The sequence below is a fragment of the Aedes albopictus genome, chromosome 3 (assembly GCF_035046485.1).
Source record: "Aedes albopictus strain Foshan chromosome 3, AalbF5, whole genome shotgun sequence".
Lineage (NCBI taxonomy): Eukaryota > Metazoa > Arthropoda > Insecta > Diptera > Culicidae > Aedes > Aedes albopictus.
This window is the reverse complement of record NC_085138.1, coordinates 236,594,932-236,620,383: the sequence shown is the minus strand read 5'-3', so window position 1 is coordinate 236,620,383 and position 25,452 is coordinate 236,594,932. Positions and strand designations below refer to the sequence as shown.

The 25,452-nt window shown below is 41.4% G+C and overlaps 1 long non-coding RNA gene across 1 annotated transcript; it reads left to right on the top strand.

The window, feature by feature from the left end:
* Positions 1 to 17,966: 17,966 nt before the first annotated feature.
* On the top strand, positions 17,967 to 24,761 carry LOC134291648 (uncharacterized). The gene is made up of 2 exons (XR_009999210.1): positions 17,967 to 21,356; positions 21,708 to 24,761. It is a non-coding gene; the product is annotated as an uncharacterized LOC134291648 (long non-coding RNA).
* The last annotated feature ends 691 nt before the right edge of the window (positions 24,762 to 25,452 follow it).

Here is a 25,452-nt window from a genome sequence, read left to right as displayed (position 1 = left end):
GGTTAGAGCCATACTTGGGGCAAGACACTGTGCTGGAGAGTACATTTTCCTTCACAGAGTTGTTCAGAATTTCTGCGGATTGCTCCCGTTTTTGCTTCGGTGTTGCCTGATTTATCGCAAAATCAAAACAATATTTGCCCGATACCTCGCATTTATTTCAGTTTTAGGGGTGTTTTTTTTTAACAAATTTCGTCGATCATTGGTGAAAAGAGTTACTCAGAATTTCGATCATTTCATAAGAGTTACTCTCGTTTGCACAGTGTCTTGCCCCTAGGAGCCATACGCAATGCGGCATAAACGGACATCTCAGCAAGCGACTCAGTCTATTCTTTTTATCGTTACTCAATGGGTAATACTCATACTCCTGAAGTAATCCCTGGAGGAGCTCCTGAGCTAATGCCTAGAAAATCTTGAAAGAATCCTTGAAGGAACTCCTTGAGGATTCCCTGAAGGAAATTCTGGACGAACTCCTGAAGGAATCTCTGAAAGAACACCTGGAGGAATCTCTCAAAGAACTCCTGGAGAAATTTCTAAAGTAACTCCTGGAGAACTCCTCAAGAAATACATGAAAGAATACTTGAAGGAAACCCAGTAAAAACTAATTAAGGAATTCCGAAGGAACTGCTAGAGGATTCTCTGAAGGAACTCCTGATGGAATCCCTGACTAAAGTCTTGAAGGTAGCTCTGAAGGAACTCCTGGATAAACCCCAGGGAGAATTTGCCGAAACATCTCTGGAAGGATTCCCTAAGGAATTCTTGAAGGATATTCGGAAGCATCTCTAGAAATCCCTGGACGGATCCCTGGAGGAATTCCTGAAGTACATCTGAAAGAATCCTTGATTGGTTTTTGATTGCTGAAGGAACCCCTGATGGAATCCCTGTACGAACTGTTAATCAAGATAAGTTAAGGAAGTTCTGGAGGAATTCCAGGAAGATCTGCTGGGGAGATCTCTGAAGTAACTCATGAATAAATTCCTGGAGAATTATCTGAAGCATATCTAATGGAATCCCTCAGCCTCAATTACTCCTTCAGGAAAAACTTCAAGATATCTCTGTAAGAAACTCCGAAGGAGCCGCTGGAAAATCCTTGAAGGATCAAGATCTCTTGGATGAATCTTAATCGATATCCTGAAGGAATTCATAGAGGAACTCCTAGATGATTAGGTGGAAGCATTCCCAGATAAGTTTCAAAAAAACTTATGGCTCCTGGAGAAATCCCTGAAGAATGTAGAAACTCCTGAAGGAATCCCTCAGGATTGTATGACCTTATGTCATAACTAAGTAGAACATATATTCAAAGGTTGTGAAATATAACTGGGTTATTTAAAAAGTTATCGGGATCCGTTTCTTAGGTGACCGGACTCCTTTCCTACCTTGTTGTTGTTGTTGTTGTTGATTTCCACTGTTTCCATCCGGTTCCACCAAACTACCATATGCTATGATATCGACTCGACGCTGAGATTAACTTCTCAACCGTCTTAGACTGAACGTAATTCCTCGCGATCGATCTTCTGAGGAGTTGTGAGGGTTGTGAAGAGGATTCAGCTTCCAGATGCAAGGCAATCTGTAGCAGAGAGATGCGACAGTTTCATTCAGCCGACAGGGAACTTTTGATATGAGAATCTGGTTGCTGCGTTTGACCATCCGTTTCCTCTTGGATGGTGTCCTGTTTGGGATCTCACCGGCGAACCCTGCATAAGTTACCGCAACGCAAATGCGCTTGCTCCAACATCTAGCTCCTCATTCTACACCGTGGAAGCTCTTCAGCAGGCCGTTCTTCTAAAACAAAAAATGTGTATCAAAACTGCAGCCAATCAATCCTATAAAAAGTACAAACCTGTTATTTTCATCGAAAATCACGACGTTCCGTCGTCAGATTGAACATGCTAGCCGAGTAGTCTGGACTTTGTTGGTTTAATATTTTTATCTAGTGCTGGCCTTTCTGTTCTGCTGGCTGATCGATATCAATTTAAAAATATTCAAAATCTGCTGTTTGACGTTTTCAAATGTAAATAAACATAACTAAATAGGGTTCCCAGATGTTCTTCGTTTTCTGCGAGGTGAATAAAAAGATCACCATCTTTAGGGTTACCAAAAACTACTTCGCATGCCGGTTTTTATTTCAAAAAGTGGTGAATTTCTCGGTTTTTGAAAATTTGTAAGAAAATCAGGAGTACATATAATAAAAATCCGAAGGCGGCAATAATCATCAAAAACAGTTGTCTTTCGAAGAAAAATACAAAAAAGGGGGGTTAGGTCTGACGGGAATGGTCTATTGTGATGCCAAGAGTGAAGCGATGAATAGATCTACAGCAGCACCCGCTGCTGCAGCCACGCAGCTAGCGAAGCTCCAATTGGATTTTATACAAAGGGAACATGCTATCAGGATGAAAGCGATCGCCGATCGGGAAGCGGCAGAGCTATCACTCGCACGGAAAGAGTATCACATACGGAGATCTATTCTGATTGGGAACAAGATCGATGCGGATGGTGTAGTTGAAAATAATTCCGATGTGATCATTACCGATGAAGATGCGGAAAGTGACCTGGACCCTGCGTCACCACCGACAACCTTCGATTACGTTTCGTCAGCCCAATATTCGATATCTATGGCACCGAGAGGGTCACCAACACCGCAACAAGTTTGTGCGCGGCAAGTGATGTCTGCTGATTTGCCAACATTCTCTGGTGACCCTAAAGAGTGGCCAGTCTTCTATAGTCAGTACAAAAATACTACGAAAGCTTTCGGTTTTAGTGATTCCGAAAATTTGTTAAGGCTGCAGCGATGTTTGAAAGGACAGGCCCTAGAATATGTACGCAGTCGCCTGCTTTTACCTAATTTAGTTCCGAAAGTGATGGAGACGTTGAAAATGTTGTATGGACGACCAACGGTAATTATCGACTCTTTGATTAACAAGGTGCGTGTCATTCCACCACTTGAAATTGATCGACTGGAGTCCGTCATTAATTATGGAATGGCAATCCAAAATTTGGTCGACCATTTAGTAGCAATGGAAAAAGTTGGAGGGGTTGTATACTAGACACGACCGCAAGTCTGACGTTGAATAACGTCCGTTTATGCATTAGTTTCGATTATTGAATGCTGTAATTAACATTGATAAAGACTGTGATGCGAAATTTTGATTTGGTTTAGTTTGTATTGTAGACAGCGATTTATAGGGAAGTTTGTTATATGGGTTCATTCATATATTACGTAATGCAAAATTTGGCAGTTTTCGAGCCCCTCCCTCCCCCACGTAACAACTTCTATATGGGATATTTTGAAATTGTGTATGAAGCGTAACACAGCTCCAGACCTCCCTCCACCCTCAGCGTTACGTAATATTTGAACGAACCCTATGAATTCGATAATTAACCCTTGAGCGGAAAATTCGGTGGCCCTGAAAAGAACTGTTGGTTTGATTGGAGATGGTGATTGATCAATCTTGTTGTTAATGAAGATTGATTTGTCGCCATGTCATGCATCTTGATGCCGATAAAGGTTTGTGGAACAAGCTCAGAAGATTGGTTGGAATCGGTTGGTGTTACTGTTTTGAAATTGCAATTATTTAATAAAATGAAAATAGGGTTAAGTACTGTTCCTTTTAATTCCACTAAGAATTTGCATCTTTTGACAGATACGTATTTCGACCTCAACTGTAAGATTGTCTTCAGTGTCTTGTACTTGACTCGACTTCATCATTATGTAATTATTATTAGTAGATAATCAAAGTTCATACAACAAACTACATGGTTATAAATACTGTCAGCATCGGTCGGTGGTGGAGGAAGCACCGCATAGCATCTCTAGGCTCCATACCTCACATTTCGAGGAAATGTCAAATCCTCGAAAAATCCTCTTTGAGTTGTTGCTTGAGCAGTGTTTGACGCCAGATTGATGCAGATTTCAGATCCTCTAGCACAATATCTCTGTTTTTGCTGGTTTTTGAAATTTTGAATGGACGCGACAAGACTAAACTTGACCTGCGTAGTAGTTGGTTTTAACATTTTCCATAAACGAAGGATCAAGGATGCTACTAGAATCTAATATATTTCCACGACTCCGTTTGCAAAGTTTATGCTGTGGTTTTGACACATTTGTGACCTGACGCGTCGTCTAGGAAAATTATTCGGATCACTCTTGTGGGGAACATTTTTGAAGCCCTTAGAAGGGCTGTTTAATTTTATTTGTTGTACAATAATCGTTCAATTATTGCATGAGGTGAAAATCTGTAGCTATGCCAACCAAATCCAGAACGGCACAGGTGGCGTTGACTTCGATGGGGGTTTTGCGATGGCGATGCTGCGCAAACTCGGGGCAAAAGCAAGCCCTCGTTGTTGCCGCGCACCAGTTTGAACTGGCTGATTGCTCCACTGGCGCCGCGTACAACGATACGAAGGAGAGCGTTACAGCCGACAACCACCGCGCTCGGCTTGCCAAAGCATACTGATGGAAAACGCAAACGGAGAAACTGGCTAGTGCGATCCCCACGAGGGGTCAAGAAAGAATGATGGAAGATGAGAAGAAGCAGTTTGCTTTTATACGGCACAATGGCCTGCCTTCCCCTCTCGAACGTGATTGGTTAAATGTGAGGGGAGTAAAATTCAACGATGCCATACAAATTTATCTGCATTAATTTAATATAGCGGAGTATTAAAATATACTAAAATGATTATTATTAGCCATTGCCAAATCAGTAGGTAGACTTAGGGTTAACCAATATTATAATGTTTAGTAAGGAATGACATAGTATATAGTACAAAAGTCATGTATTTTCGACCAAAATTTCTAAAGATTACAGATATTTGAAATTCTAAAATTCTTATTGAAATTTGGCAACGCTGGTTAACAGTTTTCATTTTCCAGCAAACCTGCCATTTTTCAAAGTTGAAGAAATTTTAAGCAGATTTATTATGCGCGCATACGTTTATGCTTTTGTCACCGTATCTTGAATTTAGAATAGATTCTACATCAAGCGGTTAAAATATTCCCAGTTGTTGCCATGCCCATCCGCTACCGCACTGGGAAAATGCGAATGAGCCACCGCCGCGGCTGCTTCTAGGTTGCTGGCGGTGCTCTCGAAGTAGGTTTCAAAATGGTTGCAGGAATTCGAATCAACTCTTACGTGGAATTTAAAATTGTAGCCCTAATAATGGCTGTTTAATTTTGATTTCACAAAACCAAACCGCGTTGCTGCCGTGTCGTCGGCGCCCATCTGCTTCCGAACTGGGGAAATGATAAATTATTCCACCACCGCCGCTGCTGCTCCGTTGTCGTCGATGCGTCCCGTCCCGCGTCCGTTCGTCTACCGCGGTCGACAGCGTGAGAATGTGCTGTGAGAAGAGAATGCTGAGCGAAAATGCAAACCGAGCTGTGCTCCTCCGTGTCTGATCCGGTAAATGAGCTGCCGCGCGCGATGAGGCACCGACCACCGCGCTTGGCTTGCCAAAGAACACTAAATGAAAACGCAAACGAAGCAAACTGCACAGCTCTCTGCCGATGCGTTCCCCACGAGGTGTTGATGAAGAATGATGGAAGAGGGGAAGAAGAAATAGCTTTTATACTGCCAGGCGCTCGACGGAAAAGTCCAAAACTGTGCTCGAACGTGATTGGCTGGATAAAACATGGGTTCACTTTTCTCAAATTTTCAATAGTTTGTTGTTGAAAATCAATAGTAAACTTAGATAGATTCAATGCGTAGATAGATTTGTGATCAATTCATGCAAAAATTTTGATAATCCATCACGAAATGACAGAGTTATTAGCGGTCAAAATCTAACCACTTTTCGTTACATGCTCAAATTTTCGGTTTTCTGAAGTTACACCCCTATATGTTGCCGAAGGACGTTATTCAACGTCAAAAACTGCGCACCTTCGTAATCCGACTTTGCTACAAGAGTTGGTAGTGAAGCTCTCTGGAGAAATGAAGCTGCAATGGGCGCGATACAGCAGGCAGCATGAATCATCATCTCTCAGCGTGTTGAATTTATGAATGAATTGGTTCAAGCTGCATGTGAGGTTACCAATACTGGATCGGAAATTCATTCGAACGATGTGTATTCTGGTTCTGAATCGTTTGGAAATACTCAGTTCGTACCAAATAGTAATTCTAGAATCTGTGTCGTATGCAAGAGCCAACATCATCGAGTACAGGATTGTGATGAGTTCATTTCATTGGAAATAAGTCGGCGTTGGAGATTAATTGGTGATTTGAAATTATGCAGAAGTTGTCTCAACCGTCGTCACGCCACTGGGGTTTGTCCAGATGCATATGAATGCGGCACAGAAGGATGTCGATTACTGCATCATCCTTTATTGCATCAAAACAGAGCTCAATAGGATTACCATGAAGTTCCACGCCTTTTGGGAAGTTAAACTTCATGAACCATGTAGTTTCACGGGGGTGGGAATGTTGGCGCGGTTACATACCTGGTAACCCTATAGAGTGAATACGGCAAAACAATGAGAAATAGTAATGAGATTCAGTTGTTTTGCAAAGAGATACCGCACTGGAAGTGTCGTTATACATAGTCGTTGAGTTTATTGTATTTTTAGACGGTTTGAAACCGATTGCATTGCCCATTTGATCGCTGTTGAATTGCGGGAAAGAAACTGTAAATTGTAAGTGAAATTAGTTATAAGTTTTCATGGATATTCAATAAAATATAATCACTTTCAGTTTAAGCTGATCGACCGAGAAAAGTGTCTGCTCTAAAAATTAGTTTCGTGATTGAATCACCGCAACCCCCCGCAACAAAGGAAGTGTGAGAACTTCCGCCGGTTGGGAGAGAGAGTTCTCCCGCCGGATCATCGGAATGATGAAGTGTGAGAACTTCTGCCGGTTGGGAGAGAGTTCTTCCGCCGGATCATTGAAATAGGAAGTGTGAGAACTTCTGTCGGTTATGAGCGAGCGAGTTCTTTCAGTGGATCAATGTATAGGATTCTGATTGGATGGAATTTTGATTGATTTTGTTTGAATTCGGATTTGGATTTGATTTGGATTGGATTTCGATTGGTTTTGGACTTGGATTTGGATTGGATTCAGATTGGATTTGGAATTGGATTGGATTTGGATTGGATTTGGATTGTGTTTGGATTGGATTTTGATTGCATTTGGATTGGATTTGGGTTTGCTATGAATTCAACTTTGAATTTGTACTGTACATATTATTTAAATTAGACATTGCGTTAATAAAATATTGGATTTCTATAAGGACAAGTGCAAATTTAATGTTTTTATATCAATTTTTCGCATAGAGTAGAGAAGATGGCGAATGTGGTGAATAGAACTGAAGATTTATATTAAAATTGACTCGAATCACATCAGTGTGTTAAAAGAAAGTTCAAATCACATTGCTTCCACCTAGATTATTTTAGGTGTGTATTCTTGACAGTTTGCTAACCGAAAAAAAAAGAAGAAGAGGAACGTCATGCGCAAGAAAACAGGCTTCAGTTTCTTGACTATCTTTGCAATGAACGGTCACAGTTCAGGGCAAACATGTCTAAAGGTCCTATCTGCAGAAGAGAGGCTCTCTTTGGTTTCCCTCTCTTTCGTTAATATCTCAGCTGTTTATTTGTATTATGATTGTCTCCTTGCATTGAACGACGGTCAAAACAATCGTATTTTGATTTGTACTGCAAAAATAGTTGAAAAGTGTACCATTACATTGCAATAATTGAAAGAGAAAGTGAACAAAGAGAGCCTCTCAAATGCAGATAGAACCTATTGAAATGTTTGGCCTGAGTTATAGACTGTTTCAGAAATTATAAATACACTAACGATCAACTGCCATTTCAATTTGAGCACAATACCCAAAAAAGTTTCTTCTAGTTGTTATAGTTAACATGCTAATGAAGCAAATAAAACCAATGTTGTTGATGTTTCTGGTAAAAGTAAAAAAATAGGGCTCTGTAAACTAGATGGTTAAAATTTGAAGTTGCACAAAGTGGTAACAAAATGTAGCATAGTAGAAAAGAAAAAAATCTCACAAATAAAATATTTAATTTCCAAACACAATAAAAATTGCTATACACCCTAAAATGAAACAACACAGGCTTGTGTACAATGTACACAGGCTTGTGTACAATGTACACAGATTTGTGTACTACTAGATCAGCCTCCACCCCTGTGTCAAATGTACACAGTCACTTTTCTGGCTCTAGCGCTGGTATGGGAGCAAAGTTCATAACTAATTTTCTCTGAACGATGACATGCATTATCGGGAATCGATCAGTGCAAAAATAATTGTTAATTTTGTCTTCATGCCAGCGCTGGAGCCGGAAAAGTATCTGTGTACATTTGACACAGCGGTGAGGCTGATCTAGTAGTACACAAATCTGTGTAACTTCTGTAACCGTGTATCGATGATAAAAGATGTTTCTCGATGGGTTAGAGTAATTTTACTGGAATGTTTGATCAAGAACCATCATTACGGGCCATCTCAATACAAAATGTTTTGTTTCAAATTTCTCAACAACACCAGTAGCAACAAACGTTAAGCAAACGAATGTCTTAATTACTGCTTACTGCATTCGTTTTTATGGTATGACAAGCTTTGGCATCTGAAGGATCGAATGAGCTGAAAAAATAAGTTTGTTTAGATTAAATGCGTTCAAGAAAGCTAAGAAACTGTGTGGTAGTTCATATGTTCCGTAGAAAACCTTAAAAAATAAGAAACTTGATCTCCGAAAAAATGTTGTGGAAATGCCTTTATCGATTTTTCCCAAGTTTTGATCAAGGCATTCCTTAGACAACTTGTTGAGAAAGTGAATGTGATAAAAATTTAGAAAATTTTTGGCATTAGGTGATAAATAATATTGAAATCATTCAAAAACACCTTTGTGCAAATGCAAATTTGAAAAATTAAGTTATTTGTTAGATAACTCGACTGTTCTTTAAAATATCAAGATCATTGAAAGGAAATATAAAAATATGGAGTACAATATGCTATACTCTGAAAGAAGTTGACAAAAATCATTAGAACAGTTCATTTAATTTAATAAACAAAGTGTATTTATAATTTCTGAAACAGTCTATATGCACAGTATGAGTGAAAAAAAGTTATTATTTTGAATTTCAAATAATCATGTTCGAAATACGACAATTATGAGTTTTATATTGTGACATAATGAATTCATATGGGCTTGTCTATGATTTCATAATGCAGTTTTAAGGATACCGGCAACCAGAGATGGCATTTCACCGTAGCGATTCACTGCGGCGTCAGTTTATCGACCACACTGGGGATACACGCAGAACTCAATGTACACAGCGTAACGAGTAACTTTCACGCAGCGACCGAAAAGACAAAAGAATTTTCACGCAGATTTGTGTAACACTGGATCAACACAAAAAATGTGCTGATCCGGTGTTACACAAATCTGCGTGAAAATTCTTTTGTCTTTTCGGTCGCTGCGTGAAAGTTACTCGTGTGCTGTGTTGTTTCGTTTAAGGGTGTAGGAACATTTTTCACCACACCAAGAAGCCAGTTTCTCTTGTTTTGGGTGGTAGGTAGACCACAAGCGCTAGTGCGTGCTCTTGCTCGTCCGCCTTGGAACGAGTGTGGCTCACTCTTTCGCGCGCATCGCTCTCCGGCGCTCTCCCGTGTTTTCACCCAGCAGTCACCGAATTATCACCATGGTGTCGCCGGGGCGAGAACTCTCCGGTGTTTCACCGCAGCGCGCACTCTGGCGCAAAAACCTCACTGGAGCGCGCGCCCGGGTGATTTTTTACACTTTCACCGAAGCGAATTTTAAATCGCTCTCGCCGCACTGTTGTGTGGCCTAGTGCTCAGGGAGCTAAGAGATTTATTTCTATCCACCAAGCTTGCGCGCATCCGAATCGCAGTGGTGGATCCACATATAAGAGAAGGGCTCCTGTTCAGATGTACAGCGTGAGTGTTACACGGTTACAGAAGTTACACAGATTTGTGTACTACTAGATCAGCCTCACCGCTGTGTCAAATGTACACAGATACTTTTCCGGCTCCAGCGCTGGCATGAAGACAAAATTAACAATTATTTTTGCACTGATCGATTCCCGATAATGCATATCATCGTTCAGAGAAAATTAGTTATGAACTTTGCTCCCATACCAGCGCTAGAGCCAGAAAAGTGACTGTGTACATTTGACACAGGGGTGGAGGCTGATCTAGTAGTACACAAATCTGTGTACATTGTACACAAGCCTGTGTAAATTGTACACAAGCCTGTGTTGTTTCATTTTAGGGTGTATGGGAGTGGAACTCACGAGAGCATTTTGAGTGTGAGTGGACGTGAGAAACACAACAAACAATTATGAGTGTTGGACGAACTCCTCGCTGTGCGGCAAGCTCGCGCTCGGTGCTGTTGAGGATTTGCGTTGTGATTTCTGAGTTTTATTTTCACTCCTCAGAAAATCGCCAAAATCGCTTCCTCATTTTCTCGCGAGGGAGTTTCTGTCAAGCCTGGATGTATGATGGCATATTGATGCTCCACCGGACGTAAAGCTGGTCGGCTTTGCCGATGATATTACCCTCGTTGTGTACGGCAAGTCGATAGAGGAAGTGGAACTGACAGCAACGCATGTAATTGGCATAGTGGACGACTGGATGAGGTCGAGACAGTTGACACTCCCGCAGCACAAAACGGATGTGATGGTGGTGGTAAACACCTCAGGCGGGTGCACGATCAGCGCTCACTGAAGCAATAGGGGTTCATGATCGACGTTAAGCTGAAATTCGGAAGCCACGTGGAATGCAAAAAGGCAAGCATGGCGATAATGGTATTGTCAAAGATAATGTCAAATAGCTAGGCAATAGTCTCGAGTAAGCGTAAGCTCGTAAGCTGCTTGCGACAGTAGCGGTTTCCATACTACGGTAGGGCGCCGTAGCATAGTCGAATGCGCTAGTGGTGAACCGAAACGTGAAGCGACTCGAGAGTACACACAGGCTGATGTGCCTTATCGCACGGTCTCAAAGGAACGGTATGCTTGCTAGCGGACATGATGCCCATAGCTCTAGGCAGAGGACGAAGAGTGCTTTGAGCGACGCGGCATAAAAGGCGCGAGGCGGATCGCCGAACTTGGAGAGGTGAACTTTCATTTGGCACCATTTCTGTCAGGTCATGGGTGCATTAGGTGGTATCTGCACAGATATCACTCCGGGTAACATTGTTGAAAGGATGTGTACAGGGGCGGACAAGTGGGATTCCGTTACTTCACGGTCTTGAACTACAGAGAAAATGGCGGGCCGACCAACAGCAAGTTGAGTTGCAAATGATTGTCTAGTTATGATATATGCATGTGGATGGTTTCAAATAAGCTTGTTTGTATTGTTTTCAACAATTATTACTTGCTTGATCGATATTTTTTCTAATTTTATTCGGTGTATCATCCAGATTTTGAACATTTGCCAAATGAACAAATAAAATGAACAAAAATACCAGCAATGAAAGCTAAAGCGCCGCCTGCAGTCCTCACTCAATGTTCGTGTCTTGCCGCCGGATTATGTGCATCCTCCACAAAAGCATAAATACAAAAATGGTCAAGCGCATTCACGATTGTCGGCGGCGGTTGGTTGACACACGGGTTGGCCGGCCGTTCTTGCTCACTCGCCGCGGAGCCCAACAAACTAGGTCAGATCTATTATTTATTTATCTGAGTTTAATTTTCCCGATGAAACCAATTTTGTGCAACCACAACATACGGCGAGAAGGAGAGCAAACTGTGATGCAGTCAGAGCCCCAGTAGTGCCAAATGGTAGTATATTCGATCCAGACACGAAACGAATATGTTCTCGAGACCACTCAGCTGCATTGTCGTTGTTGTTGTTCGGCTGCCGTTGCTGGTTGATCCAGCTGGACCTGTGGGATGCACTTCAGCAGAGTGCAGCGACGGCGCACAGTCAATGATGTGGAATGCAGATGACGGTTCTCTCCTCCATCTGCTGTAGTGGAGCAGAGTTTGTCAAGCTTCGGGCGGGGGTATACAGTCGGAGTCAATTTATTGCTAGTCAGAGCTTCTATGCTGATGGTCGTTGGTTGCTAGAATGCGCTTGGTATGCTGAGCATGCTTCTAACTGAAGTTCATAAATTCTTCTGATTCTTTTCGACCTCGGCAGCCTGCAGTTCAGTCAACTCTTTTCTGCTCGATGTTGACAGAGAAAGCATCAACTTTATTTTAACATTAAATTCCAACTAGGACAGAGTCTGCGTTGTTATTTTGGTCCACTCTTGGCATTACCAATATTCAAATATAAATCACATGAAATTCATGACATTTAACAGCACTGTATTTGAATAGATTTCCCTATGTTGTTGTCTGTACTCTAAATCGACAATGTTGGAATGCACATGCACATCCAAATTCTAGCTTCAATATTGAAATTATTACACATCTTTCATCATATCACATAAACCTACTGACACCCATTTCGACTTGTGAAAACGTTTTTTCGCAAACCTGCCCGTATTTAAAATAGACTCATTTCCCATGCACGTCGTAGTGCAATTCCGGGCCAAGCAAAATCTATTCTCACACGCTCAGCTGTAACAGATACCTTTTGATGGAATGTTCACATGGATATACTTAGGATAATTTTCTTACCGCCCTTCGCGCCCGGCCGGATACCAACCAATTCCATCAAGTAGAGGTACACAATGATTGAGCTCGGTTGCAAAACTGAAATGCGTAACCCGCACCATTGGATTGCGTTCACCAACCAACTAAGACCAAGAGTGTATGACTAAGCTTAGCGCTAATTTCTCTTGATTTTTATTGGACGACTATTGTTGCATATTTTCTTAACCGCCGCGGTGCACCGCCTTCCGGAGTTTGTTATTTGACCCATTGCTAAATGAATCCAGAGCAGTCAGCACCCAGCCAACCTAACGACACAGATCACATTAAGCCAGTGCCAGAGGGGTGAGGTCGCGGGTCGGACACCCGGCTAGTAAATTAAACACAAACAATTGTAGCCTCGAAATATTACGGTGTGGTAGGTCTTTGTGCTTTCAGAATAAATGGAGCACATCGAATACCGATGAATGGTATCCCCTTTCAAGACGAGGGAATAGCAAATCGTGAACTAATTTTGTTATTGCTTTTGCAAACCTGAACATCTGTTTTCCAGGTTAGGAGTGGCTCAGCGCCTGTTCGCCACGTTAGAAGAAGACGATACCTTTTCTCCGACCTAACTCCAAAGTCTGAACCATTCCCATTGCTGCCAAGCCCATCGTCTCTCCGAGATCACCAGATCACTAGTTCACACCCTTCGGGGTTAGCTGCCTAGTATTGCAGCTACGTACTTCGTGACTTGTTCTTTTAGATGGGCACTAAGGTATGACGCAGGCTTATTGTCTGTTTCCTTCTTAATCGGCCTCACCACTCCCTATGTCCTAGGAAGACGGGACCGCAATTTGACCTATCCTCAGCAGAGGCCCTATCAGCTTACATCGCAGAAGATCATACCGTCATTGCCCCTCCGTCTACACCGGACCTTTCCGGGGACCCCTATCAATGATGCGGGCTGGGACCCAACTTAGTAGGTTGTCGATATGACAAAGACATATCAGGAAGCCTTCCACACGGCCAACTGTCCGATAGAAGGGTCGAGTTCGACCGCAAGCCAACCACCGGTATGACCTGCGTAGTCGACTGCTGAACCCACGCTCGAACCATGTGTCACTTCTCGAGGTCACGTATATATCGCCTTCTCTGTAGTTCCAAGACGACATGGGTGAAACGGCGTTCCAACCAAAAACATCCCTACACATCCTCTGAACAAGACTATCCGGTGTCCCCACCACATGTTGCAACACAGGCACAAGAATAAAACGTGTTGCGCAGTTTCAAACCACGCACTCGGGAGAACACGGTAGATACTGTCTAAATGACCCAAGTCGGGTGAAATGTTCCACTACAACTTTTGAAGCAGCCGGGGACCGTGGTGCAAGTGGTCGCACGTTTTCTTCATTAGCAGATGGCAGATAGTCATGGGTTCCTTACCAGCCCTGGCACTTTCGTCAGATCCTCTTCTGAGCCCATGGCTCAAACGAACCCGGATACTTGGACATCGGCGAACAGCAACTCATAATGGACCCCCAATTGGACTGGAAAAAGGTACAACCAACAGTCACACATCAACATCCGAGTGCTCATCATTCTACCATGATAGGGTAGAAAGTGAAAGCAGCACAAAAAGCAACCAGTAGTAGAATAATAGAATACATTTAGACGCAGTACAAAAGTTGAAGTGCAGTTGCCAATTGACATCGTTCACTTATACTCAGCCAAATAAACCTAAGATTATCATAAGGTCTAACTTATGAAATGGCATTTGAACAATTCATAACGATTGGAATGAATTTCACAAGGTCGCTTTAAGACGCAGAATCGGCTCACAGCTTGGCTTTTATACACATATTTAGCCACACGATAGCCGTGCAGGTTGGGCATGAGCTCAGTGATCTCAACGTTCATGGATCCATTCCAGTCTGCATCATTTATGATTTTTCTGTTCGTTTCATAAGTTTTTCTTATGTTATTAGGTTATAATGAGCATGACCAATTTTCATTAGGTATTCTTATGGAGTCACCTGTTAGTAATAGGTAATACAGCTCCTCCAGCAACAGGCAAATTTTTTTCAAAAGACTGCCCAACGCTAATTGGAACGCGCACGGGTTGAGATCAAGGCTTTCCGAGGTCGAAGTCCTCACGAACAGGTACAATCCTTGCATCATGGCTCTCCAAGAGACCATGGCCAAGGCAGCCGACATACCCCGCAACTTTCTAAGGGGTGGTTACAAATGGTAATAAATGTGAGGCTTAAACATTAACGCCACCATCCACGGCGTTGGACTGGCTGCTAGGAATGTGATTCAATTGGAGACAGATTTAGAAGGCAAGTGTGTACATGACTCCGGGGAACAGGGTTGGACTAGAAAGCAACGTCATATTTAGGTAGGTCCGATGTGATGGCTTTTCCCGAGATATGAGTCGCTAACTCCATTACGGCCATGGCGTTCTGACTTCTTCAGAGTGGATCGCATTAATTCGTGAGACCGCTGATTATCACATCTTAAAGGCCGGCGCAAGTACCACAGAGCCCTTTGAAGACTAGCACCCGATGACCCCGCGAGGCCTAGCAAGCTGATAGAATTTGAACTTACGCATGCCATGACCAGGAAGGTCATCAGGGATGTCAAGGGGGAGGCGTGGACTGACTTCACAGCGAAGATTACAGAGATCACTAGTTTGGCCGAACTTTAGAGGAAGGTCGAAGTTGTCAGTGGTAAGAACAGACATCCCCAGTTACATTTTTTAGCCAAATGGACTAAAAGTGGTTCTTACCTACTATGTTATTCGTAAAGGAGATTGTTACGAGTGGTATATTGGGACTACGCCAACACTCCTGTAGCGCCGGAGACCCATCGTGTCAGTTCAGTTGAACTTCCCAACTAACACTGGGACGACCACGCTGTTTGGGCTAGTGGAAGCATGCGGTAGGGACTTGTGAAGAGCGGAGCTGTGTTAGACGCTCCTGATTGTAAACTCACCATTTTTCAGACCAAGAAGAAGTACTTAGAACAATCATAAACTAAAATAAAAGGTATTAGGTTCTATGACGGTTGTCAAAGCCTCTACAAGACTAATTGGTTATCCAAATTACGGATACGGTTATAAGAGTAAAGGACAGTTCCACCAATTAAGCGAGTACGGTCGCTGAGGCCTTTGCTGATCAATTAATTGGTCAAGGTGTTGGCAAACAGCAATATCAGCGCATTTTTCGGATATCCTAACCTTAAGAAACTCCTCCTTATTCACTGGTTGACCCTCTTTGGGTATGGTAGGCTTAGTTATTTATATCCCTAAAGAGAAGTAGGACAAAAGAATGACAGAGGGTTACAGACCCGTTGCTTTCTTTGCTGTATAGGTAAAACACTCGAGGTGATGGGTAATTAGGGGCCATATAGCCGAGGCGGTAAACGCACGGGTATTCAGCATGACCATGCTGAGGGTGACGGGTTCGATTCCCGGGCGGTCCAGGATCTTTTCGTAAAGGAAATTTCCTTGACTTCCTTGGGCATAGAGTATCTTCGTGCCTGCCACACGATAAGTATACGCATGCAAAATGGTCATTGGCAGAGGAAGCTCTCAGTTAATAACTGTGGAAGTGCTCATAGAACACTAAGCTGAGAAGCAGGCTTTGTCCCAATGAGGGCGTTACGCCAACAAGAAGAAGAAGAAGTGATGGGTAATCGTCAACAGAGCTGGCAAGGCATGAATGAATCCACCCACAGCTACAGGCATTCCGACGCGGCAATGACGTGGAAACGATCTTTTCTGAGCTTGGCTGTCTTTTGGGAGTGTCGAATGAAGACCTGCACGTAGATATAGTCTTATGATTCTATACAAGGCTTAGGACATGACATGAAGACTCTCTATCCTGGAATCCTTCAAGAGATGGGATATCCAAGAACACAGATACACTAGGCAGCCAATTTCCTACGTAATCGCAGATTTCTAACGCCAAACAAGTGTAGGAGAAACTCAACGCCAAGTTCAAAATTCTTCAGGCCCTGAATTGACGCTTCTCTGAAGCCTTCAGTGGTACATTGAATAAAGTAATCAGAGCAATGCCAATATGTGACCCTAGCATGCTTTACCGATCTGAATTTTGAAGCAGAAGTAGCAGCGCAGTGCAAATAATGCTGGACCCTTAACACAAGTTGGTGTTTAGAGTCTGTTCAGGCTACCACTGGTACATCTATCGGAGGACCTGACTACTGAAGCTGCCCGGGTTCTGGAAAGTGGTCTTCTATATGGTGGGATGTCGGTGGTCCAGTCTCCAGCGTGCCTCGAGGCAGTGGCATAATCTTACATCGACGAACCATCCTTTGTAAACCACTAGGTCTCATAGGGCCTCACCTATGGTAACGGATCTGGGATGTGGACAACCCGAAGATCAACTGGCGACTAAAAGATGCATGCGGAGCTGGAGCCAATCTTGAAGTAACTCTGGCAACAATCAGGAAGGTGGCAGCTTCGTAAACCGACAGGCACCACATGTTCATCGATGGCTTATTAGTACACGAGGAAGTAGGTTACGGAGTGTCTGAGAAACCTATAAGCCACTACGGCCTGTTACTCGGTTACAGTGATATCTTTTTATCCGAGGCCTATTCATTGCTGCAAGCGCATAGACAAGAAAACGGGTATCAGACGGTTGTATTATCGGATACCGCGATTTGTTGTTCGCCCTCATAGAGCATGATAAGGTTGAACAGTCGTGGTTATTGGAGGTGCAAGGGTGCACTAACATAACCTTTGTCTGGGTGCCGGGACATCAAAGGAACTGGGGTAGCCGACGTGTTTACAAATCATGAAGTATCTTGTTTCACAGGAGGTAACTTAGGTCTGTGACGCAATCCACCGGATCAGGCAGACCTCGAGGTATGTGTGGATTGGAACCTGGTATTACAACCAAGCTTTCCTTCCTGGCAGTGCACACTGCTGCTTTCCATAGACCTCCAAAATTGGGAGCTCGTGCAGGAATGAAGTGCCACGAATTCCTTGTTGTGATAACTCGGATCTTGAAAATGGCACCTTGAAAATTCGTGGCGTTATCGCAATGAATCTCCCCTTGAGATTCCGTGGTGACCAATGAATCTGCTGAGTGCCGAAATGAAGCCAGACGAAGAGAGGTCGAGGGCAAGCTCTAGGTGTACAGTAGGCCGTCCCTATTTTTGCAAAAGTTGGAAATGTTAAAAGTTCAATATTGCAAAACGATCGTTTTAGCTAAAAAACTATCACGTCAAAATTTGAAATCCGTTATGGGGTCAGAAAAATCATAAATTTTTTTCGACAAAAAAAATACACTATTCTACCAAAATCGGTGATTTTATAACCCTAAAGGTCCAAAAATGTGCACAGAATTGCAATATCTCTTTTCGTTTCTGAGTAATTGATGAAAAAATTAACATTTTGACCATTGCACAATGGTCCGAATCCACGTTTTAGCAGGAAAAAAATCCGTATCTCTGTTTTCGTTAATTTTAGGCATTTGGTGTCTTCAGAGAAGTTGTTTGAATTTGTTTGCTGCATCTTTTCCAAAAATTTTTGATTAGGGTGGTCCTCGTCTTAACTCAAATCTGGAATAGAACTTTTAAATTGCAAGTCATACGCGATCGAGTTCTTCAGCAAAGTTGTAGGCAATGCTATTTTGAGCAACTTTGCCGAATACGCCGTTTATCTAGCTCTCAATTTGAACATAGTAGGTCAATTTTAAGTTTTGACTTAGGGTGAGCCACCCAAAAACGGTTTTTTCGCAATAACTTTTTTATTTGATTTTTTTCGAAGATGTGAGCTTCGGAGCATTTGCAGAGCAAGTAATGACGCATATTTGTTCTGAACATTGCACGTTGCTAGGTCTTGTCATTCAAATGTTATGGGCAATTTTGACTTAAAATCAACGATGTCTTCAAATGCTTATATCTCTAGGAGCTGGTAAAATAAAAAAAGTTCTTTAAGCGGCATTTGGAAGGTCACATATAAAGCCAAATTTGGAGCAAATATTACAAGAACGTTATTTTTGAAATTGGAATAAATCGACTCCAAAAAAAACCCTTAAAAATTGAAAAAACTACTAATAATTCATACAATTTCAAACATAGAGTCAAACTGTCTTCGGGAAAAATGTAGGTTTTTACCATGCCTACAAGTTTTCCATACACGATTTTTTTTGCAAAACGTGAAACAAAAGCTTGAAATTGATAATTTGATTCTTAGGGGTCGCCAGAATCGAGCAGATAGCCCGATGTGTCAACAATGCCCCAACAGCGTCGACGATCTAGAGCATAAATTTACCGCATGCCGGCGAAAAAATGCTTTGTGGAAACATCTTCGACCAAGGTTGGAAACAACTCTAGGTAGGAGGATTAGATTCAACGACCTCCGGTTTCCAGAACTGGAAAACGTTGCCAGCAGAAGGAAGTATCAGGCGCTAAAGATATTTATTACATACATAAATTTTATTTTAGATGCCAGTAACAATCTTTCCGTTGATTCGTTAGAGTTTGTTTTAAATAGTTTGTAAATCTGTTTTTGTAAAAATTCGACTAGCTAAATAAAGTTCCAGTAAATGTGTTTTAAAAAAGGGGGTACATGCTATGTTTTTCTAGGAAATCAGAACGATTATATTCTTTAAAAACAAATTATCAATTTCAAGCTTTTGTTTCACGTTTTTCAAAAAAGTCGTGTATTGGAAACTTTTAGGTATGGTGAAAACCCACATTTTTTTCCGAAGACAGTTTGACTCTATCTTTAAAATTGTATGAGTTATAAGTAATTTTTCGATTTTTAAGGGGATTTTTGGAGTCGATTTATTCCAATTTAAAAAAATAACGTTCTTGTAAAATTTGCTCCACATTTGGCTTTATATGTGACCTTCCAAATGCCGCTTAAAGAACTTTTTTTATTTTACCAGCTCCATGAGATATAAGCATTTGAAGACATCGTTGTTTTTAAGTCAAAATTGCCCATAACATTTGAATGACAAGACCTAGCAATGTGCAATGTTCAGAACAAATATGCGTCATTACTTGCTCTGCAAATGCTCCGAAGCTCACATCTTCGAAAAAAATCAAATAAAAAAGTTATTGCGAAAAAACCGTTTTTGGGTGGCTCACCCTAAGTCAAAACTTAAAATTGACCTACTATGTTCAAATTGAGAGCTAGATAAACGGCGTATTCGGCAAAGTTGCTCAAAATAGCATTGCCTACAACTTTGCTGAAGAACTCGATCGCGTATGACTTGCAATTTAAAAGTTCTATTCCAGATTTGAGTTAAGACGAGGACCACCCTAATCAAAAATTTTTGGAAAAGATGCAGCAAACAAATTCAAACAACTTCTCTGAAGACACCAAATGCCTAAAATTAACGAAAACAGAGATACGGATTTTTTTCCTGCTAAAACGTGGATTCGGACCATTGTGCATTGTTTGAGATCCCTGGCCTGAGGAAACCTGCCATATTTTGTCCTCTTCTTCTTTTTTAGGGATTTTATTTCCTCGGGGAAACATTTCTCCTGAGCCAAACGCACTAGTAACATTTTTGCGATGTTGATCTCCTGGGCAGTCAAAAATACTTGAGCGATACGCTGGTTCGGTCGCCGACAGTTGGTTGCAAATCGTAAACAGTGAACAACCAGTCTGACCAACGGAAGTAGTGAGGATCGAAGTGCGAATAAGAAGTTCGGCTATACAGCTATTGTATTTGTTTGAATCACGATTCGGCGTTCCATATCTATATCGTCTAGAGATGTTTCAGAAGATTCGATCGACCATTTGGATGGTCCCAAGTAACACAACTTGTTGCATAATAGTTATAAATTCTCTTATAATACTTATTCAGTAGTAATTTTCGTGTTATATCGACTTAAAACCGAGCACCTATATAATCAAAACAGCGCAAAAAATGGCGGCTTATAAAACATCTTACAAGTTATATAAGATGTATTTCAATACATTTATAGTACTAAAAATGTTGTCTGCGGTTTATTATTAGTTATAATTTAGTTGTTTGTCATCAAATGAAACATGCAATAATCGGAAAATATACAACCCCAATTGCTGGTTGAAATTAAGCTGCTTTCAAGTAATATAACTTTCAGACGACATTTATATTTCATACCATATACATAAGCTGTTATCCTGATATTTGATAATGATATAACTTGCAGAAAACATTTATATAACAAACACATAAGTGAAATAATGCGAAGCAGATAAACTGACAGAAAACAAAATTGAACAAATTCAATTTTTAAATCTGTGTAAAAAAAACAAACAGATGGCTTTCCCAGCTCGAAAAATGATGTCTTGTGATGCATTAGATTACATTTCATAAACTATTCAGATAACAAGTTCTGAAATAGATTTTACTCAGTGGAGGTAGTGATGATTTACGTGCGCTTTAAGATTTATGGTGAAACATTTATTTTTACTTCTCCATAAATCAAGCGCCACTCAGTTGAATTTAAAATGCAACATGATTCTACCAAATAATAACGCTTAATGAAGAAATATTTCAAAACCACGCGCAAAGCAATATGGCAGCTTGCTCAGACTCACAGTGCTGTTCAAATTTTTTGGAACAATTTCAATAAAAATTTTGATTGAACATCCGATTTGAATTATCACGATTTTCATGCCATTTAAATGATGTAAATATCATGATATTACCCAAACTGAAATATGTGAAATTGTTTTTAAGAACAATTGGCAAATCGGGGAAAATAAGAATTTGAATTTGTTTCAAATTTTTATCCACGCAATGACTTGTATGCATAAGCATTACCGGCACTGTAGTCTGCATGGTAATTGGGTTTTTAAATTAAGAAAAAATCAATGATTTTTTATTTTTAAACGAAAGAGCACCTTTTTCTGAGCCGCTATGATTTTTTTCAGATTTTTAGAGATTTTTTTTGGTACCTAAAATCAATTTTGAACAGATTTTTTAAAAACACCTTTTGACAGCTGGGTAACTGCTTGACAGCTCCGCTCAGTACAAAATGCGACGAGGGGTGATTCGACAAATCGCTCCCATACAAACTTCAAATTGATTTTTAAATAGGTTCCTGGGCACCAAAATTGATGAAAATTTGGATTTTGGCTCAGTTTGGCATGCAGATTCAGAATATGGAATTATCTCAACACCACTAAAGAAGCCAATTCGTATTCGCAACATCAAATAGAACAAACACTTGTTGATAGGTTTCAAATTACGTTTATAACACGTCTTGGTAGCATTTATTCAACATATGCACTCAAAAGTTTCTTTGTTTGTTTTATTGCATTCATTACAACACTAAAATAACTATATTATAACTTATTCTCCAGTAAGGCAAACTGTGCCAAATGTCAAAATGTTGTTGTCATTTGTTTTTGTTTTGTTCATGGCCCTTGGAATTTCAGGAATACATTGCCTAATTATCGACAATTTACCCGCGCTACGCGTCCGAAACAATCCATTATTAGACGGATTCCGCGAGTGTTTCCTTAAATCCATGCGGAAGAAAATAACGGTGAAGACATGGTCACAGTGCAGTTCACATCCGCTGGCGGAATATTTTGCACAGCCAACAGCTCTTCTCAGTGCTAGCACTCGTAAAGTGTAATAAAGAATCACACCAGCAAGCTGAAAAATCTGTACGCTGGAGGTACGCTGTAGTTTGAAGTTCATGGAATTCCGAAAGTTTATTCTGGTGCATCGCTGAATACGTTCGGTCTACCGTTTTGGCGTTGCGGGTGGAGTGTGATGCTTAGCACACCCGATATAATGAATGTGGAAGCTATCTGGAATTGATATTTATTGCAAAGTGTTGTGCAATTATGTCGGCTTTGTGCAACTATGAATAGCATGTCGGACTGGATTATTTGAGAGATGATTGATTGTTTAATAATCTTAATTAAAATAATAGGTACTCCAAAACAAAAATCAAAAATAAAAAGTAAGTAGTGCGTCTTAAAAGAATATAAACACCGGTTGCTTTCACGATAACCTTGTGTTATGATGGTGTATTAATGTTATTTATTGTATTATCAGTGCATTTAATGCATAATAATACCGGTGAAAGTCATATCAAGGAGAGAAAATACCAGTGAAAGGAAAAAAACTGTATTTATGTTGATTGTTATCGGACAACAAAACTAGAGCTTGATAATAACTAAAAATGTTCAGTAAAACGCATATATAACACTTATGGAACATATTTTGGAATTTTAATTTTTGAAGATGTTTTCTGTCTTACTTGGGGTGACTCCTTTAACCATGAAGGTCCACTTTTCTAGAGGTCGCTGATCACGAAATCCTCAACAGGTACTCCTCAGGAAACTAAATCTGCGGGATTTTCCTTACCCGCCACCTGCTGCCATGGGTGTCCATAAGTTGCAGTCTGGATGGCATGGATGCAACGAACGTTTTTCACGATTTCAACCAGTGTAAGACGACTGTTGCGTCCGACCAAAAGATTACAGCCTCTTGCCAAGGATGCGGACAAATACTAGACATAACACACATACATACCTGCAGAACATCTAAGACGTGCGGATTTGAGAGCAGAACTCGGCGTAGAAGACTCATTACTGGAAGTAATGTGCAACGACCCAAACGCTAAGAAAGCGGGTTTAAAGCTGATTATGACACTGGGGTTCTATGGATATTATCTAACTGATTGGGAGTCTGGTGTTCTATTAAGCTAAAGGCACCTAGAGGTAAACAGGTAAACATATGTCGTTAAGTGACGTTAATAAAAGTAGCTACAACCCCAAGCTTAGGAGCGCTCTGGAAATAACTGTCCAACTGACGCCATTGAACGCATTCTTTACGTCAAAGGTCACTACTGCACAGAAGCGAGTTTCTCTCCTCTGTCGCTGGAAAGCTGTCTCGGCAGTATTGGTAACCGACAAGATAGCGTCCACTCAAAGGGTCATACCCACCGTTTCGAGCAAGCATATTGGTCAAAGAGTCGTTAGGTGGTTTCCCTGCATTCGACAATAGGACCAGACTCTGCCTCTTCCTAACCTCCGGGAAAACTGGCTCATCCAAACATTTCTACATTTCAGATCTGAACATTTAGGATGCCTCTTCAATGGCTACTGTTTGAGTCAGGTTCGAAACTCCATCGGGACCTGGGGCCTTCAATACGCTAAGGAATTCTGCAATCCCCGCAAGTTCTTCATCGGTGACCCTTTCTATATCGCCCATCTTAGTCCCGGGCGATCCTAGGAGTTGCCTCGACCCTGTAAGCGCTACTCCACGGGTGAAGTGCACTCGAGTCTCAGTTTAATCTCAATTAAAACATTGGAATAGTAGGTAATTGAATAAAGTCAAAGGAAAAAGTTTGAATGAATCAGTTTTAAGAGTTTCTACTCATTTGTGCTTACAAATGAGTAACCTATCTTGCAGCTCGAATCGAACAACCCATTTATTCAATTACTTCACCAAAAGGATCTGAACTTGCTACGATGAATCAGAGCTCGTAAAATTTAGCTATAATTGCTCACAAGCACTTGAACGTGCCTTCCTACCTCTGATGGTGAGGCAATAATCTAAACATATAAGGCTTATTCACGATCGCTTTCGGACAGAGTCCCTCGAAACGAAATTTTCATTCTGATATTTGCCAGCTTGCACACGTGCTACTACAGCAGCTAGCTAGCTAGCTAGCAGCCGCCAAGTGTTCTCCGGTTGCGGAAAACGAACTCCAGTATCAGCTGTACCGTGCCGTGTCCGCCCAAGTACCTATAGGGTGGATAATGCCGAAGTATCGCCGCCATCGCCGGATCTCAGTCAGTCCGAAGCAGTTTCAACATCGTCGATTTCGATTTCCTTCTTATTTCTTTCAATTAACTCTCTTGCAGTTCAGTCAGACGGACGGGTTTTAGATCTAGAGTTTATGTGTGCTGTTTGTTGGTGCTTCCATCCAGCCAGCAATGGTAAAACCTCACCGCCTCGCCGCTGACTATAAATACATAAGACAAGGTCGATGCGAACGAGAAAAAGGTCAAACATAATTCCGAGCCCCACAAGAGTATGGTACACGGACGACGCGACGGTAGGTACATATGCCCGGTTGCGGTAGACACAACAGTTTGTGGGTCTTTTTATGTTGGAGAGGTGTTTTGGTTGTAGCACTTTATGGCCTGACGGCAGCGGTGTCAAGTGGTGTTCAATTTGGTGAATTGAAATTTAAATTCAACCTCGTTGTTGTGTTTTTAAATACATAAAAAGTGAGAGGGATTGTTAGACGGTGGAAAGGTTCAACAGGCAGCATCCATTACTGCATATGTTACCTTTCAAATTTGCGTTGGTGTTGTTCATCCAGCGAAAAATTCGGTCCCTACGTGGTGATTTTTATTCCCAAAGGATAAGGCGACGGCGAAGTACTTTGTAGTAATTTCAACTATTTATTACGAACCACCGACTGAGAGGCAGTCCTCTTACTCAGCGATGATGCTATTGATACGACACAACTCTCGCTGATTTATTGAAAGTATTTGCTTTATTTTAACGGTTACAACTCTTGAAGAGTTAACGAATGCGTTGGTACTGGAAGACTTTCTGCACCTAGCGCTCTCCATACTAAATCTTTCACAATAAACAAATTGATACCATGATCCGACAACGGCGCTCCATGTATCACACAAGAAGAAAGAAACCTAAACTGCAATTTAGTACTCGTATGAACAAAAAGCGTCCCTCGATGGAAACCCCACAACAATGCCGTCAAACATCCCAACAAAGGGACACCGAAGGGCATAGACATCGGTACACAAGGCGCACACCATAATGCACAATATGGTCCCACAGTAAGTGAGAGTGTTGCGGCTTCAAGGCATAAGCCAATTTTCCAATTAGCCAAGATTACAGCACTAAAATTGGGTCCAACGACGACGATGACGCCCCACAAT